Source organism: Mixophyes fleayi, chromosome 3 (genome assembly GCF_038048845.1).
Source record: "Mixophyes fleayi isolate aMixFle1 chromosome 3, aMixFle1.hap1, whole genome shotgun sequence".
Taxonomy (NCBI): Eukaryota; Metazoa; Chordata; class Amphibia; order Anura; family Limnodynastidae; genus Mixophyes; species Mixophyes fleayi.
In genome coordinates, this window is record NC_134404.1 from 179,068,251 (window position 1) to 179,080,462 (window position 12,212).

Genomic DNA, 12,212 nt, shown 5'->3' on the forward strand with positions numbered 1-12,212 from the left:
AATGTTCATGTTATGCTGGCTATAGTATAATTGTTATAATTTGTTGGTCACTAAAATGATAACTTTGCCCTGTGAGGCTGCACATTTTGTTGCACTCATTCTGCTTCTTATTTTGTATGTGTTAACAAATGCATGATGTCTTTTTCTGTATGCTCAAATACATGATAAAACAATATTTAAACTGTGAACATTTTCTCTATGTCCTTTATAATTTCCTGCATCCACAAGCATCAATAAAGTACGTGGCAAAGAAGGGACTGTGAGAAAATAGTGTCTGTATAATTGTCACCTGGTTACTTCTATGCCATGTATTTCAATTGACCCCTTGCTGGTGGTATACTCACGTTATGTTCTGTTTAGAAAGCAGTGCAAGCATTCCATTCATGTGACAAGCCCATAGGGTTTTCTGGATAAGGTTTTTAAACTAAAGACACTTAAAATTGATCCCTGACTTTCTGTACTACTATTCCTGGCATCCACAATCAGATTACATTGTGTAACAAAGAGTGTTGCACTTGGTGATCATTTCTGTGTTTATGATTTTACCATCAAGAGCAATTATTTACTTTCTCTTTTACTTGTGATTTTCCCAGAGGTCAGAACTAGCGTGGAGGAGGGAACCGGGGCCCCTCACAGCTCGCTAGTTTCCTGTGTAGCAGGCTCCATTATCTCCATGGGCCACAGTGCACCAATAGTAGTTCCGTCACTAGATTTTCCCCTATCTGTATTTAGCATTACCACATTCAGTATCTGCTCTACACTTTTTCACTGCACACTGCACTTTTTAGTATTACCACTAGTGAAACATTAGAAAAATGCAGCCAAGAGCCTAGCACATTTTTGTCACTAATGACTAGAGATGGGCGGGTCCGGTTTCCCGAGAACCGAACCCACCCGAACTTTGCCTATCCGAGTACCGAGCTGAGTAGCTCAGTACTCTCTCGCCCGCTCCGAATCCAAATCGAGGCCGAACGTCATTGTGACGTCGACGGATCTCGGGGCTCGGATCTCGCGATACTTCAAGATTATAAATACACGCCTCCACAGCAATCCAACGCCATTTGACAGAGGTAGAGAGCAGGGTGTAGTCACAGGCTGATTAGAGCAGGGACAGAGAATCCAATATTCTTCTTGCAATTGCTCTAACAAAAATCGCTAGAGAAGAGAGGAGGATAGAGGTTTATTTTTTTTTTCTTTAATATTTGGCACTCCACAGTGCTTTTGGGGTGTCCCCCATAATTGTGCATACATATTTCTGGCTGTCAAAAGTCATATCTGTTAGCAGTATCTACCAACTAATTTTTAGCACTCCTCAGTGCTTTTGGGGTGTCCCCCATAATTGTGCATAAATCTTTCTGGCTGTCAAAAGTCATATCTGTCAGCAGTATCTACCAAATAATTTTTACCACTACAAGTGCTTTGCGCTCAGAATGGATTCAAAGCAGTCCACATATGAACCAGGTTCTGTCACCAGTCCTGATGTTAGTGTTCCCAGTACGTCATCTGGCCAAGGCGATGTCAAACAACAGAGTGTTTCCAAATCAGTGCAAAAAACAAAAAACAAAAAAAAAAATACTGTATTGAAGCGAAAAAGAAGTGTTACTGAGCAAAAATTAAGTGCCGATAAAAAAATTTGCAAATATGCCATTCTACACACGCAGTGGCAAAGAGAGAATAAGGCCTTCACCTTTGGCTATTAGTGGCAGATCCCTAAAAGTTACCCAGCCTACAATTGGTGCACAACTACTGTTACGCGTCAAAGCCGAGCTGCAAGATAACAGTAAGGCATTAGAGGAGAATGTTTGCTCTGATTCACAAATGACAACAATCCCTGTGGAGAGTCCATCCAACAGTGGGATGTCTAATCGTGAGCATTCTGCTGATGTGTGCCTTAATAGCCCGAGTGTAGCCGGTGATAGCCAAATTGAGGATGCCACTTTGGAATTAGAAGAGGATGAGGGGGAGATTTGTGTAGGCGACGAGGGCGCTAATGAGGAAGTTGATGAGGATGAGGTTGTTTGTGTAAGTCCTGCACCAGTGGCTGCAGTTCTGGCACGTGACAAGAAAAAGGCCATTGTCATGCCTGGGCATAAAACAAAAAAATCCACTTCTTATGTGTGGAATTATTTCTACCCAAATCCAGACAACAATTGTATAGCCATTTGTAGTGTATGTCAAGCCACAGTCAGTCGAGGGAGGGACCTTAACCATCTTGGAACCTCGTCTATGTTACGCCATTTAACGAGAGTTCATGGCAAAGTGTTGGGAAAAGCTGAAAGTTCTTCCCAAAAAAATACAATCACTCCATCACCAGCTAAGACCCTCCGCTCACCGACATCCAGACGGCTACAAAATACGCCCACCACACCATCCTCATCAATATCCTCAGTAGCGCTCGGAGTTAGCCCGGCATCCCACTTAAGGCTGGATGACTCCTGCACTATTATTGATTCCTCTGAAGAAAGCGTTAGTCCCACTGCTGCTGCTGTTGCTGCTGCTGGGGGTGAATCGTCATCCCAGAGGCAGGTCAAGAAAATGAGCAGTCCAACATTTCAGCAATTAACTGTGAAACAATCATTTGCGAGGGGAAGCAAATATGACAGCAGTCACCCAGTCGCCAAGCGAATCACAGACGCCATGGCTGCAATGTTAGTGTTAGATCTGCGTCCAATCTCCACAATAAACGCAGCTGGTTTTTCACAATTAATTGAGGTTTTGTGTCTGCGTTACAGAATTCCATCGCGACACTATTTCTCCCGTAAAGCAATTCCACAACTATACCAAAAAGTGTGTAAAAATGTAGAGATTGTGCTGAAAAATGCCATTCTGCCCACTGTCCACTTAACTACGGATATGTGGACAAGTGGAAGTGGCCAAACCAAAGACTATATGACTGTGACAGACCACTGGGTTGGTCATTCACCTTCACCAGCAGGAACAGCAGCAGCATGTACACCACTACGTAACATTTGTCACAGGCAGGCCACTCTTTGTATCACCGGCTTCACTAACAGGCATACGGCTGACAATTTGTTACGCAAACTGAGAGATGTGATTGATGCATGGCTTATACCACTCGGACTCTTTCCAGGGTATGTCATTTCTGATAACGCCAACAATATAGTGCGAGCATTACAGCTGGGTGATTTCCAACATATTCCCTGTTTTGCTCACACCATCAACTTGGTGGTGCAGAGCTTCCTACGAAATAACCGTGAGGTGCAGGAGATGCTTTCGGTGGCCCATAAAATTTCAGGCCATTTCAGGCATTCAGCCACAGCATGTAAGAGATTACAGCAGCTCCAAGAGCAGTTTAACTTGTCCTGCCACCAACATAAGCAATAGGTGGTAACTAGGTGGAATTCCACCCTGTACATGCTTCAGAGGATGGAGGAACAGCGCAAAACCATCCAAGCGTATTGCACAAGCCATGACATTGGGAAAGGAGGGGGGGATGTATTTCACTCTTGCACAGTGGGGAATCCTTTCAGTCCTGTGCAAGGTGCTGAAACCATTTGAAGTTGTGACGTGTGAGGTGAGTGCAGACTCTGCTAGTTTAAGCCAAGTCATTCCTTTAATTAGACTATAGGAAAAGCAGCTTAAGAAAATGAAGGAGGAGCTGAAATAAGCAATTCAGCCAAGTATGTTGGCCTTGTCGATCAAGTTCTTAATTCGCTTCACAATAATCCTCGAGTTATTAAGATCTTGAACTCGGATCACTACGTTTTGGCCACTGTGCTTGATCCAAGGATCTACATTGAGTCTTTACTTGTAAATGAGCGAGATGTGACCTTTTGCAAGGAGCTATTGCTCAGCAAGTTGGCCGCTGAACTGGGCCTCGGCTTGACAACGTGTCCTCCTTCACTTTCTCAAGCTGCTGCTGCTCGTAAAAAATTAAATTTCCCAAAAAGAAGCAGGGAAGACGCAGGGGCAGACCAGAACAATTTAACATCTGGGCTGGTTTGAAGGATTTTTCAAAAAAATGTGTCACTTTGCCCATAACTCCATCCAATACAAGTATAAACATGCAAAGGATGGTGGAGGATTACTTTCAAGAGGTAGTTGATATGGAAATGTCAGACAGTCCCTTTCCTTACTGGGAAGAAAAGCAGGCCATTTGGAAACCCATGTACAAGCTTGCTTTACAATACCTAAGCTGTCCACCCCCCAGTGTGTACTCTGAACGAGTGTTCAGCACAGCAGGGAACTTAGTCAGTGATCGCCGTAGAAGGTTACTTCCGAAAAATGTGGAGAAAATGATGTTTATAAAAATGAACTACATCTTCCACGAGGAAGGCCTTCACCATCCAAGACATCCAATCACTGACTGTTCTCTAATGGCGGATTCAAGCGGCGATGAATTGATAGTCTGTGATGATGACGTACACACTGATGACGGTGAGGATGAAGCTGAAGATGATGACGATAACATCTTTTTAAAACTTTCTATGTAAGTGTAGGGTGCAATCTACCCCCAAAGAGGAAAGGGACTTGTGGCATTTCCATATCACGTACCGTCTTGAAAGGCTGCTGTTTGGGCAATTTATCCTTAAGGGTAGGGTGTCATAGACAGAGTGACCTCAAACTGCCTTTGTCCATTTCTCTTAATATTGTACAGTCTATAACGGCTGAATTTTTTTGTATTTTCAACAAGTGGAGTGGGGCCTATAGAGGCAGAAACCAAACTGGCTTTCTCCATGTCAATTAATATTATACAGTCTATAACGGCTGAATTTTTTTGTATTTTCGACAAGTGGAGTGGGGCCTATAGAGGCAGAAACCAAACTGGCTTTGTCCATTTCAATTATTATTGTACAGTCTATAACGGCTGAATTTTTTGGTTTTTTAAACAAGTGGAGGGGGGCCTATAGAGACAGAAAGCAAACTGCCTTTTTCCATTTCTTTACATATTTAACTATAAGTGTAGGGTGTAATATACATCCAAAGAAGATGGCTGCATTGCCAATATGCATAGATGGAGAAGACAATCTGTTTTGTGTGTAGAATAAATGAAGGCCTACCAACGAAGAATTAAACTGTTTTTTGGATGATTTATTACCTCTACAATTAGATTACTTATCTCTAAAACAGTTGGAGCACTAAATTGAGTTATTTAAGGCCCAAAAACATTGATTTTCCAACAAAATAGCAAAACCAAACCAAATAAAACCAAAACCAAAACCAAAACACAACGGTAATCCAGATCCAAAACCGAATACAAAACCGAATCCAAAACCAAAACACGGGGGTCAGTGACCATCTCTACTAATGACCATTATCTCTCTCTGTGACCATGTGTGTGGCCATATTGAATCACTTAGTAACAAAATTATTTTATTATTATTGCTATATGCCATTGCTAATGGTGCCTTATTCTGAGCATAAGGAGAATGTGAAAAGTATATTAGTTCAATTTAAAATGATCAGTACCTGACAAGCTGAATTGTATTGATGGGGCAATGTATTAAATTACTATTGTACCTTTGGCGGTTAAGTAATTTTTACATTGTGACATCAACAAATGTCACATATCTATAGCCTTTAAAATTATGCTTCCAGCCTCTCTGAATTCTTCCTGGATTACATTAGGGGAAACCGCCATTAGGTATGTACATGTACACATACTCAGGCAATACTTTGTGATATCACTTGGTGTATTTTTTACACCACATTGACTAGCATAAAATCCCAATATCTTTCCTATACTTGCCATATTATTATTATTATTATTATTATTATTAATTTTTATTTATAAGCCGCCACAAGGCGTCCGCAGCGCCATAAGCGCTATTAGTTGTATAGCTATATAAATAGCAAATAAATATCAACTTCTGCATGTTTTACAACTCACTGACTGCAGCAAAGATTGTAAAATGACAGACAAGGAGTGGTAATAGCAAACCAGCGTTGGGATCCAATGAATCAGAGAGAATCGGTTTGATTCATTGGTTGGAATAAAAATAAATAAATAAGAATTTCGCTATTATTTGCACATTTTGTTTCGTCTGAATTAGTACAAAGCAAAGTTGGATGAGTAATGTATACAATTACCTTTTCATTTGTTTCTTTTTCAGTTTACAGAATAAATATCCAAAAATGGAAAAATAGCCCAAATGAAAAAAACATTTTCAATGTGAAAACATTTACAAATGAAAACCAACAGTTTCTTGATTAAACCCACATCTATTTTAAATAAGTAGTGGTATTACATAAATGTTCCTAAAAATCATGTAATTTTCTAGTTTTCCTGGTTACAAGGGGCACCCAATATATATGACAAAATGATATGGTCCAGAAATATAGATTTGTTTTAGAAACATAGGTGTATATTTATCTTTTCATCATCATCACCATTTATTTATATAGCGGCCCTAATTCTGCAGCGCTGTGCAAAGAACTCGTTCCCATCAGTCCCTGCCCCATAACATACACACACACAGATAGAGAGGGAGAGAGATTTGGGTCAATTTTGATAGCAGCCAATTAACCTACTAGTATGTTTTTGGAGTGTGGGAGGAAACCGGAGCACCCGGAGGAAACCCACGCAAACACGGGGAGAACATACAAGCTCCACACAGATAAGGCCATGGTCGGGAATTGAACTCATGACCCCAGTGCTGTGATGCAGAAGTGCTAACTACTTAGCCACCGTGCTGCACATCTTTTAATGTCTTATTATTTTTCTCACATCATTCCATTACTGCATATGCTCTATATTGACAACACCACAAAACTCACAAAATCCAGATATTTTTCTACGTGCATTTCACAAGTTACGATTTGTTTGTGCTGTTTTCTTTTGTTATTTCGTTGCTTGTTTTCAATTTTGATGCAAATGTAGGTAAACAATATTTTTCCATCACACTGTATTCACGTTATTAACTTTAGTTAGTTTTTGTTGCAAAATGAATATTTTAGTTAGCTAAACCCTTAGAAGAGAAATGTATTGTTAATGTGAAGGCTTCAACTTTAGCTACTCATTTGTAGTTTCAGAATAAATTAACTTAAATGCCTTTTCAATTAAAGACAAATGTATTTTAATGTGAATGGTTCAATCATCATGTCAGCAAGATCTGTCAACTGCAAGGGAACAGCCCCAAGGCTTTTAAACAGCAAATTTAGGCCCAGTGCTGTTTCATGCCTCTTGAGATGAATTTAAAAATGGCTTTGACATGATCCTTTACCATATTCTACAAGATTAAACCTGAAGACTTTGTTGCAAACAAATTTAATATGGCCTTTCCCTATTAAGCTTTTCAATTTGCCTTTACCTGACCCCTTTTGCAAGGATGAATAAGGAATTCAGATAAAGAGATCACAGAAATGAACAATTTTCTACCTTGATCACACTTTTAACTGGCTATAAATAAATATATATATACATATATATATATATATATATATATATATATATATATATATATATAATTTAAGAACCATATTACGTCACATTTTACAACACCATATTCCACAATTGGAAAATGGTATAATAAAAACAAAAGTATTACTATTCTTGTGAAAACAAATATAATATAATTTTCTCATTTTCTTTCTTTTGTGATATTGGAACTATTATTGTTTAGCAGGAAAAGGACAGCCTGCATTTACAATTTACATATCAAATGCTGTGAGCTACACAAATTAATTACTGGATATGACAGGGCATGCTCCACCCACAGGCAAGATTTTTGTATTACACAAGGCTATACCTCTCTCTTGCACACTCATTGGGGGACACAGCTGAACATGTTGGCAAGTATAATAATGCTATGGAGACTTTAAATTGAAGGGATTGAATAGAATGGAGTTATTGTAAGTAATGGGGTTTTGTGTGTGTGAGGCAGTTTGTATTAGTGTATGGTTGAGATTACAGAGTTAGCAGATACCTATAATATGGAAATAAGTAATGGAGTTTGGCTGGAATGTTAAACTAATTAATGGAGTTTAGTAGCTTACAGTGCTGTACTTGAATGGAGTATGTATAGTTTGTGACTGTATGAGATATGTATGAAATTATAGGCATTGATATAGGATTGTGTGTACTACATTACAACAAAAGAGTAAGCCTATTTTCTGTGCATGATATGGATTTAATAGTGTTAAGACCATACTTGCAAGGCCTGTTCTAGGAGATCAGGGGATGTAACATGTTGGGGGCAGGGCCCATCGGATCGCGTCATTTGGCTCCGCACCCTAAACATCAATCACCATTTCTGACCAACTGCAGCAGGGGGCGAGGCCATGATGATGCGCGATTCGCGTCCTAAGCCCCTCCCCACAACTTTAGGTGGATAGGAACCAGGAGATTAGCCTGCTCTCCTGGAAGTCCAGAAATTCGGGAGTCTCCCAGACATTCCAGGAGAGTAGGCAATTATGGTTAAGAGAAATGTTTTAACTGGTAATATATCTGAGAATGGTAGAAAACAAGATGATGGATGCCATGTTGGAATCTGAATCTATAATGCCATTGTAAAACATCTTCCCAGGGGAAACCTGGCAAATTTTAGCCCAATGGGCAAAATTCGACTCAGCTGCCTATTAGGACCTTTTTAAAGGAAGAAAATGCACTTAGCCCAGTGATCTAGCCCAAGGTAGCCAATTATGGGACTGGCCCGGGGGGCAGATACCCCCCAGCCCAACCTGCCCCTGCATCTTCCCCTACATGCATGCATGTGAAGTGTGATTTGTGTGGTGTGCATATCGATCTATATATATTCAAAGAGTAGAGAGGACAGTCACACTTTTTAAAGCAAATATATTTTCTTTATTTTAAATCCATGCATAGCTAAGTAGTTATGTTGGCAGAAATGGAGCCTGGAGAACATGACATGTTCGTTGGTGGCGTAATAGGAGATGCTATTTTCTGCATAGTGGTAAATTGTAGCACCTAGTAATAGTTTATAAACGGAAGTCTGAATCTATGTGACCTTCATGTGTGTTCTAGGATGGAGTGCATAATGTTTGTAACACTGTGGGGTTAATATATGCACTAGAACTGGTAATTCTCTGAAATGAACTACAGCTGATAACCTTTTGTCACTATATATAGTCAGGTAATTATAATGTTCTCTTGTCTATACTTGTCTTGTCTGCTGTTCTGTGTAAATTTGTCTTGAAAAAGATCTGGACTTGAGACCGAAAAGTCGACTACAAAGCAAAGGAACTATAAAATGAAGAAAATCTGTTTTAAATTGTGAGTGCCCTCTATACTCTACTACTGTGCACTAGCTACTATGGAGGTGGGAGTTACTCTGGAGCAATCCCAAAGGATCCCAGCGGCACAGTGGCCTAGTGGTTAGCACTTCTGCCTCACAGCACTGGGGTTATGAGTTCGATTCCCGACCATGGCCTTATCTGTGTGGAGTTTGTATGTTCTCCCCGTGTTTGCGTGGGTTTCCTCCGGTCCTCCGGTTTCCTCCCACACTCCAAAAACATACTAGTAGGTTAATTGGCTGCTATCAAAATTGACCCTAGTCTCTCCCTCTCTGTCTGTTTCCCTCTCTGTCTGTCTGTGTGTGTATATTAGGGAATTTAGACTGTAAGCTCCAATGGGGCAGGGACTGATGTGGGTGAGTTCTCTGTACAGCGCTGCAGAATTAGTGGCGCTATATAAAATAAATGATGAAATGATGATGAAAGGAGGATTTGCTTGATGATGTGAGTGCAGTTTTTCCCAATAATAAATTTAATCTATCTATCTATATTTATATATATATATATATATATATATATATATATATATATATATTGTACACACACACACACACACACACACACACTATATGAACAAAAGTATTTGGCCACACCTGTTAATTAGTAAATTGAGGTGTTTCAATCAGACCCGTTGTCAAAGGTCAATAAAATCAAGCACCTAGCCATGCAGTCTCCATTTGCAAACATTAGTGAAGCAAAATGGGTGGTTCTGAAGAGCTCAGTTACTTCAAGTGTGGTACTGTGATAGGATGCCACCTTTGCAATAAGGCAGTTTGTAAAAATATTATCCTCACTGGATATTCCATGGTCAACTGTAAGTGATATTATTAGGAAGTGGAAGCAATTAGGAACAACAACTACTAAGCGGAAGTCCATGTAAAATCACAGAGCGGGGTCAATGACTGCTAAGGCGCTTGGTGCGTAAAAGTCAACGCCAATGCTCTACTGATTCCATAGCTGAAGAGTTCTGAACTTCCACTGGCATTAATGTAAGCACAAAAACTGTGCAGTGGGAAATTAATGGAATGGGTTTCCATGGCCAAGCAGCTGCATTCAAGCCTCACATCACCAAGACCAATGCCAAGCGTCTGATGGAGTTGTGTAAAGCACACTGACACTGGACTGTGAAGCAGTGGAAACGTGTTTTCTGGAGTTACGAATCACACTTCTCTGCTTGGCAGTCAGATCAACGAGTCTGGGTTCTGCGGATGCTGGGAGAACACTACCTGCCTGACTGCATTATGCGGACTGTGAAGTTTTGGCGGAGGAGGGATAATGGTATGGGGCTGTTTTTCAGGGTTTGGGCTAGGCCCCTTATCTCCAGTGAAGGGCAAACTTAATGCTTCAGCATACCAAGTCATTTTGGACAATGCTATACTTCCAACTTTCTGGCAACAGTTTGTGGAAGGCCCTTTTCTATTGCAACATGACTGTGCCCCAGTGCACAAATCAAGGACTACAATAACATGGTTTGATGAGTTCAGTTTTAAAGAACTTGACTGGCCCGCACAGATCCCTGACCACAACCCTATCGAACACCTTTGGGATGAACTGGAATGGAGATATGCGAGCCAGGCCAACATCAGTGCCTGACCTCATAAATGCTCTACAGATTAAATGGGCACAAATTCCTACAGAAACACTCCAACATCATGTAGAAAGCCTTCCAAGAAGAGTGGAAGCTGTTATCACTGCAAAAGTGGGACACACTCCATATTGAAATATATGTATTTGCCATTACAGTCCCTGTTGGTGTAATGGTCAAGCGTCCGAATACTTTTGTCCATATAGTGTATATATGTACACATACACATATATAAATAGATATATTTGTGTTTGAAATAGCTGACGTATCTATGTGAGATAACTAGAATGAAATATTGTGAATATATAGGATTTATATCTTTATATCATGCTTGCCAACTTTTATAACCTGTCCTCCGGACGATACAGGAGGACAGGTCATGTGACAAGGGGTAGAAGGGTGCATGGTGAAATCGTAGAAATCGTCACCATCATCGCAGGGACTAGTGACGCGATCACGCCATTAATCCCCGGCCCCGCTATTCAATGCCGCGAATTTCAGCATTGTATAGTAGGGGGGCAGGGCTATGGTGATGCGATGACGTCACCACACCCCCGTCCACAAGGATCAAGGAGATTGTCTGCTCTTCTGAGAGTCCGGGAGGACTCCCTAAAGTTCATGAGCTTCCCGGAAATTCCAGGAGAGTAGGCAACTATGATTTACATATGCAGTATATATGATGACAATGTGGATATAGAGAATATATGGTTTATATTTGAATATATGTAGTATATATACCCGGAATGAAATAATGAAATGAGAATAAATTATTTAAGTACCTATATGAGTGGTATGGGATATAAATGTAATTTGCATTTTATAGTGTTGCAGCTCTGCTGTTTAAAACACAATCAGAGCAGCCGGGCAGCACACTGTCACTACCGAACGGACCTGCACATACTGTGCAGCCGCCAGCAGCCTTAGAAATCAGAAAGGGGGCGGGGCCTAAATCGCCCCCCTAAAATCGCCCCGGGTATATCAATAGTCTAGATCCGCCCCCCTGGATCCGCCACTGTTACTAACTTAGTTTTAGAAGCATCCTGAATGCTCCCACCTATGAGGGTAATGTTGACATGGACACAAATTTCACTTTTTTGCTTCTGACATGCACATAAAGCACTAGTTTTACAGCTTTGTGCACTTCTGCAGAATTAGAAAAAGCAAATTATATGCTAATAATTCTATTTGCATCCAACTCAATATGACCCCCATATGAAATCATGTTAGCAGTGAGCAGGTTTATTGTTTAATTGCCAAGAAATACTCATCATAGTACACTGTGGTAGTTTATCAAACCTTGCAAAAAGCAAATGTGGAGATGTTGCCCAAATGTGGAGGTGTTGCCCATAACAACCAATCATATTCTAGCAATGATTTTCTAGAATGTACAAAATAAATGATAGCTACAATCTGA

General features: G+C 40.3%; 1 protein-coding gene across 1 annotated transcript in view; it reads right to left on the bottom strand.

Moving 5' to 3' along the window:
• Positions 1 to 12,212, bottom strand: part of MCHR2 (melanin concentrating hormone receptor 2) — a 97,994-nt gene that overhangs the window by 13,619 nt on the left and 72,163 nt on the right. The gene's annotated exons all lie outside the window — the stretch shown is intronic.